The sequence below is a fragment of the Vitis vinifera genome, chromosome 14 (assembly GCF_030704535.1).
Source record: "Vitis vinifera cultivar Pinot Noir 40024 chromosome 14, ASM3070453v1".
Classification (NCBI taxonomy): domain Eukaryota; kingdom Viridiplantae; phylum Streptophyta; class Magnoliopsida; order Vitales; family Vitaceae; genus Vitis; species Vitis vinifera.
The window spans coordinates 17675860-17683950 of record NC_081818.1 but is presented as its reverse complement, the minus strand read 5'-3'; the positions used below and the strand labels follow the sequence as shown (position 1 = coordinate 17683950).

Here is an 8091-nt window from a genome sequence, read left to right as displayed (position 1 = left end):
AGAATTGGCATTATTGGGTACTGTTGTTGACATAATGTTATTATTTTGTGCTTTTATGTATTCGATACTCTGAGTTTATTTAAATATTGTTTATGATATTTGAATATCCTGTTTCTTATTGTTAGTATATACATAAATGAATTATGTGAGTTTTAACCAGATTTGTCTCTAATGAAGACATTATTGTTGGACCATTATGATATATCTCATTGCAGGTTTAAGTTTGAAACTAAATATTGTGATACATGGAAGGGACTATGTCAAGATAATGACATATGACCTCTATGATCCTTATTAATTTTTGCTTAATGATGATTTATGATGTGACTAAAGTAAAAAATGATCTAGCTTATATTATGCATATTATGTTTTATTATTATGAAACCATGATAATGCTACATGGGCCAAGTAGGAAAATGTTACTTTTTTTTTTTGCCTATGTGGGTTATTTTATTATTAATTATCTTTTATTTAATTTAAAAAATAATTATGGTTAATAATATTGGGTGCTAAAATCCTATTGGTCCGTTGAGGATATGTTTTCTAAATAAATAGGACACCCTATTTAGATTTGGTCCTCTCTCTACCCATTACACATACAATTTTCTCTCCATCAAGAAAGGGATCAAAAAAGAGAAACCAAATTTTTCTTTAAGATCAATCTTACGGATCAAGGTATACTTTTTTGATTATTTATTTTATTTTTGAAAATCATAAAGATTTAAGATTTAGGAATTATGGTTAATGATTGTTCTACAAGAATTAGGGTTATGATTATTCTATAGGAATTGGGGTTATGATTATTTTGCATAAATTAAAGACTAAGAGTTTAAATTTGGGAATTAGGGTTATGATTGTTTGTGCATAAATTAGAGAAACCCTAACATTATGAATGAGCTGTTAATTATTTGATAATAATTAAAACTAAAAGAAAGAAATTTAAAGAGAAATACATGAAGATCCAGGAAAGGGAACAAAAAGAAACAAGCCATGCATGAAAAATTACTAGGAAATAGTGAGAGCATTCTTGGAGGTGTTCCTAGTCTTGGTTAACTCAATAAGAGATTTATCAGTAAATTTGAGTAAATTATAGGCAAGTCTTCCTGCAATGGCTCCAATAATTGGCCCAACTATATAGATTCCTGCAATGGCTCCAATAATTGGGCCAAATATATAGATCCAAAGTCCTGTGTATAGATATGCTTCACCATAGCTGGTCCGATGCTTCTTGCTGGGTTCAATGATGCTCCTGATACGAGCCTTCAATATTTTTCAAAGACAATTTCAAATGGGTTAGCCATATTTGTTAAATTTGAAGATCAAACTTTCAAGAATCATTTAGAATAACGCGGCCATCATGACGTACATCTAACAATATAGTCATTCCAATGGCGAGACCAGCAAAGCCTCCACTCTACATAAAAAAAAAAAAAAGAAAGAATTAAATCAAAGCTAAACTTTGATTGTTAGATAATAGATCAATAATGTATGTCAAAACAAATCATATTGATTGAAAAATTTGGATACCGCTCTACTATATGTGGCAACGGCGCAGACTACGAACATCAAGAGGAAGGTGATGATGCTTTCAACGACTCGACCGACCATGTGGTCCATTGGGAACAATTCCAAAAAAAGCTTCACGATCGACATCAAACAACAATGATAAAGTCCCACTTGCCAAAAGTGATCCTATTAATTGAGCTGTTATGTATAACGGAACCTACAATATCAATGTTCAAATATATTATTAATCTAGAATAAACTCACAAGATCCAGAGTAAATGTTGTTAATAATTTTTTTTTGTTAATTTATAATATTTTATTTACATAAAGAAATTTGAAAAGCATTTTAAAACATTTTTGTTTTTTTTTTCTTAAAAAAAAAATTGATTTTTTAAACTCATTATATTTCCTTTCCTTTTTCTCTCTTCTTAGATATTATAATTTTATTTGGGAAGTGTTTTTAAAAAATAGTTTTAACATATTTTTTAAAACAAAAAATATATGTAGGAACATGAAATGTTCTTAACTTATTATTTTCTTTGTTTTTAAATATGATTTTAAAAATAATATTGATCTATATTATTTTATTTTTAATTATTTTTATATTTATATAATTATTTTTTAAAATGGTCTTTAGAAAGTAAGTGAAAAAAGGTAAAATAAAGGAGAAAATGGATTTTCTTGGTTATCAAACATTTACAAATAGGGCCTATAATTCCTTTTAATACTTTTGATGGACAGCAAGTTTTATTAAAGCTTAATAGTATTCCTAAAAGGTCAAAAAGAATGAAATATGTTTAGTGGTAGTCGTTTCTAGTTTTTTGGGAAGAGTAATGGATTGGAGGGTAGATGAGAAGGAAAGGAGAGACCTGAAGGCAATGGTAATGGAGGGATTGAGGAGAGCACCAGAGACATGGACCAATAGAGTATATTATTGCCATTACTGTTAAGCCCCATGTCATTCCTATTCCTGGTAATGACACTTGCCCATATATCTTATTCCACATCTCACATAAATATCATAATATATGTCCCTATCATCTCTGCAACCAACTCTTTTCCCCCACTCCTTTATCAGAAGGATTTACCTCATAAGGGATGGTTTTAATGATACTAGTCAACTTGTTGTCATCTTTTGTGTGGACAATTCAAAATACTCCAATTATCTAATTTTGAAATTATTTTAAAATTAAAGTCCAATTCTTCTCGGAAGTATTCCATTGTTTCAACTAATTGGGCTTCTTTAATTATATTTATTTATTTTTTAATTTTGAATTATTTTAAGGTAATTTTTAAAAATAAGCATCTATTTGTTTTTATTTATTTTATTTTTTTAATAATATTAACCTCTAAATTGTATATGCAAATGCCTAATACACCCTATATTATATTCCAATATTTGCTATTAAGAAATATGAAATTTCTCTCATATTTAACAAAATCCAGGATTAAAATATTTTAAAAAATTATAAGTAAAAAATTTATTTTAAATATAAACATTTTTAAAATTGTTCATTTTTAGCAACAAATTTATTTATTTTGAACAATAAATAACATAAAAATGATAAAAAATAATTTTTTTATGATATATGAGATATGAATATCTTATTAGCTTAACATTAACATATCCTATGTACAAAGGATATAAAAAAAAATGGTTAATAGTATATCCAAGTAGGGGTGTAAACAAAATCGAAAAAACCGACAAATAGATCCAAACCAATCAAAATTGATCATATTAATTCGATTTTAAAAAATAAAAAAGGTTGATTCAATTTGAAAATTTTAAAAACCGATCTTGTCGATTCGGTTTTCGATTTCTTGCCTCCTAATTGATAAAATTCGAACCAAACCGATATTTTAAAACTTATATATAATTGTTTTATATTTGATAAATTTGTTTATATTAGATTCTATTGAAGTAATTCATTGTTTTTGTATTATGGTCAAATTAAATTTAAATACATTTAATATATTTTAAAAATCAAATCCAAGTTGGTTTCAATTAATTTTAAAAATAAATTAGACTTAGGGCCTAATATAAACTTAGATTAATGGGATTTGAGTTCAAAATAAACACAAATCTTTAACTAGGTTTAAGACTAAAAAAATTATTAAGCTGGGTGAAAACCGATCATCAAACCGACCTCAAAAGGCTTGGTTTGGTTTAGTTTTTTCACTTTAAATATAGTCATTTTGGTTTTTATTACGTATAAAACCAACTATATTAATTCGGTTAATTTTTTATTCAAAAACCGACAAAACCTACCTTATTTACACCCCTATATCCAAGTGTAAACATCAAAATTTTTAGTGAAATAAATTATCACTAAATTGGTCTTCAAAAAAAATGTGGCTCTCCAATTCGACAAAATTTGGGATTGACGACATACATTTGACATGTGGCATATGTTAAAAAGGTGAAACGTGGCGATTTTGAAAGATTATAAAATTTAGTCTTACAAATAAAATTAAATCTTTTTCAAAGGAGAATTAAAAAAAGGAAACAAATTCTTTTTTGTTGACAAATTCTTAAAGTAAACAAATATTTCAATTGAAATCAAAAGAGAATAAAGAATAAATAAATATTCTCTTGTAGGAAAATTTCCTTAATGAGAAAGATGAGTTGCTAAAATCAAGCAACTAAACTTTAGGGAACTCCAAAATTTAATTCCCTAATTTCACCTTTAAATAGGGGCGACTTCCACACGAGAAATGAAGCTTGACAAAGAAGAAAAGACTTCATAAAATCTCCCTATAAGTTGAAGAAATTGTAGAAGAACTACACACGTGTTCTTTACCTTTCAACAAAGTTATTTGGGAATAAGTCACTTTAGGCCCTCGATTGACTTTGAAAACAAAGAAAACATCTTCATTGTCTACACACACGATCTTCGTTGTTTAACGAATTCATTCGGGAATAAGCCACTTACGGCGCTTGATTGATAATCGTTGTTTTCCAAATTGTGATAAATGTGAAAGAATCAGAGAGATATATTCTTTTGTAAAAGAATATTACTATAAAGATTGTACCCCACAATTTCTCAATTTTAATAAAAATTTTGTTTCACATTATTGTCCTATTATTTTTCTTATGTTGCATGACTTTTTCAAAATTTGTGCGTATACCAAACAATCAAATATGACCTAATTTATGTATATTTTAATGTTCAATTGAAGAATTTTGATTGAACTTATGATTGAGTTCTTATAATTAGAAATTGCTATGAACTTTTTCTAAAACTATCATTGAAAACTAAGATACACTATACTTTCTTAGTTGAACATAAAATATGAAATTTTTATCAAAAAATCTTTACATGGAATTAATATTTTGGGCACTAAATTAATTTTTTGAGTAGGATTATTTCCATGTTAGTTCATTTTCCATCATTGAAATATTGATAATAGTACTTAAGAATATATGTGAGGTACTTTTTTTTTAATTGAAAAAAGAATTAATAATGATACTTCACTAAATAAAGTAATGATAAAAGTTGTTAGTTAAAACTAAAAATAGTTAAACTACAAAAATCACTTCTATGATTTCACACATGTCTCAATTTATCCATAAACCACTACTGTACAGATCAAGGGGAAGACTTACCCATTTTGAAACTCTAGGAAACCATGGCCATGGATGCGAGAGGAAGGTGAAGCTTTCGGGGACAAGTTGGGCAGTGTGGGAGTGGGCAAGAACTGGTGGTGATCAATCCTTATTGGCGGCTATGTAGAGATTGACAATGAACAAAGAAAAGAAAGATGTTAACAATGTAACACAGCTGGTGGAGAGATGGCATCAACATAGGTGGCGTAGTGAAGATAGTGGTCAAGAAGTGGAGAGGAAAAATAGGAAGAAAAAATGAATGAAAAAAGGGATGGAAGTGGATGTTGTTATGAAGATAAGTAGGAGGGGGAGAATGGAAAGTGGGTGTTACTATGGAGATAAATAAGAGGGGAGAGAGAAGAAAAAAGGAAAAGAAAAGAAAGGAAACAAAATAAGGCTTAATAATAAGTATATGTGATAATGGGTTTGAGACAAAATTTAGGGTCTATAAATATATACCCCTCTTCAATAGAGCCCACAAGTGAGGTGAGTGTATATACAAGTGAAAAGAAGTGAGCTCTGTTGAAGAACAAGAAAAACCACCAAATTTATCATTCTATAACACAAGTTCACTCAAATCATGAAAGGTGCTCAAGGGTGGTTGAGGGGGAAGGTAAAATATCTATGTGAAACTCTAGTAGGCTCTGTCAAAGAGGACTATGACAATGTCTACATGAAGCACTAGGGTTCATGTTGGGCACACTATAAAGGAGACAAGAGAAGAAATAGATGACCGGGAGAGTGACTCAATGTCAAATGATGGATAACGAGGGACAATGTCTACATGAAGCACTGAGGGCTATGCTATCAAGAAGGGCAAATGGGCACATCATAAAGAAAGAGATAAAAGGAAACAAATTATTAAGGAAGTGACTTAGTGTCAAACAATGGATAAAAAGGCTAAGGTTCGACTTGGAAGCTCTAACGAATAAAATGGGACAAAAAGGAATAACTCAAGGCTATAGATGAAAGAAAAAACATGAAAATGTCAAAATTTCAAGGCATGGTGCTAAAAGAAAGAAAGAAAAAAAAGACTAGATAGTTAAGGCACAAAACTAACAAGAGACATAAAAAGGTTAGATAGTCGAAGTGTGATAGCAACAAAAACATAAAAATACCAAACAGTTTAGGCACGACACTAACAAGGCACATAAAAAAGCCAGACAATTAGGATGCAACACTAAAAATAAAAAATAAAAGGCCAGATAGTTAGGATGTGACACTAATAAGAATATAAAAAGGTCGAACAATCTAGGTGCAATGATAAAAGAAAGTAGAAAAAAATCAACAATTGAGGCACGATACTAATAGGAGATATTAAAAAGATAGAACAATCAAGGTGTGACATTAAAAGAAACATAAAACCGTCGGAGAATCAGGGTGTGACATTAACAAAAACATAAAGGAGGTTGAACAATTAAGACACGACACTAACTGGAAGATAAAAGGGTCGGGCAATTTGGGTGCAACACTAAGAGAAACATAAAGAAAGTTGGACAGTCAAGGTGCGATGCTAATAGGAACATTAAAAGGTTGGACAATTTGGGTGCGACACTAATGGAAACATAGTGGAAGTTGGATAGTTAGAATGTGACACTAACAAGAACATAAAAAGGTTAAAAAGGCTTAAGTGAGTCACTAATAGAAACATTAAAGAAAGTCGGACAATTAGGGCTTAATAGTAACATGATACATAAAAAGGTTAGAATAGTTGAAACGCAATACTAACAAAAACATAAAAAGGTCGAATACTTGGGGTGTAGCACTAATAGGACACATAAAAATGTTGAACAATCGAGGAGTGATGTTAATAAAAGACATAAAAATAAAGTTGGACAATTGAGGCATGACATTAATATAAACATAAAAATGTCAGACAATCAAGGTATAACACTAATAGAAAAATAAAAAGGATAAACAATCAAGAGCACAACACAAGAGAAAGATAAAGAGGTTGGACAGTAAGGGCACAATACTAAAGGAAACATAAAGAAGTTGGATAGCCAGGGCACAACACTAACATAAAAATTAAAAAACTAGACAGTTGAGACATGACATTAATAGAAACATAAAAAGGTCAAAAAGTAGGGATGTGATACTAATAGAAATAGCTCAACAGTAAGGACGCGACACTAAGGAATGATAAAGAGGTTAAACAATTAGGACGTGACATTAAAGGAAACATAAAAAGGCCAAATAATCAAGGCATGACAATAACGGAAAGATAAAGAAGTCAGATAGATAGGACACAACACTAAGGAAAAGCATAAAAAGGTTGGATAGTTAGGGTGGAACACTAAAGGAAACATAAAAAGATCTAACAGTTAGGGTGCAACACTAAAGGAACATATATAGGTCAGATAGTTAAGGAGTGACACTAATAAAAACATAAAAAGATTATATGACTAGGGCGCACAAAACTAATAGAAAATATAAAGAGCTTGATCTGTGATAGTAAGACACAATTGAGATTATTGAAAATGTGACTAGGATAACACTAAACATGTGACTCTAAGCCAAGGAATGATCCTAAAGTGTGGCTCCAAGCCAAAGGATGATTGAGAAGATTATGAAATAATAAGGCTCAAGATGATTGATGGGCAAGAGAGATAGTGAAAAAGAGAACCTAAAGATACTAAATATACGATTTAAGGCTGAAAGATGACTTAAATGATACTAAAAATGTGATTCAAAGACTGAAAGACAATTAGCATGAGATTAAAAAAAAAAAAAAGACATAAGATATGAAATGTTATAAAACAACTACTATAGTTTAGGATAAGTTCATCAATAATGAGATAAAAATGTTTAACCTTAGTAAAAAAGGCTAAACAAAATCGTGTCCTAGGACTATGTTGGTAAAAGGAAAATGTATAATGGATAGAAACAAAACTAACCAAGACTCTGAGTCTAAATACAAGTAAATCAAGACATGACATGTTGACTATCAAAATAAAAACAACATCACTAGTCCGTCG

At 29.7% G+C, this 8091-nt stretch overlaps 1 pseudogene; it reads right to left on the bottom strand.

Moving 5' to 3' along the window:
• Window positions 1-1005: 1005 nt before the first annotated feature.
• The window catches only part of LOC100244961 (probable aquaporin NIP-type), a 33157-nt pseudogene continuing 26071 nt past the window's right edge, over window positions 1006-8091 (bottom strand).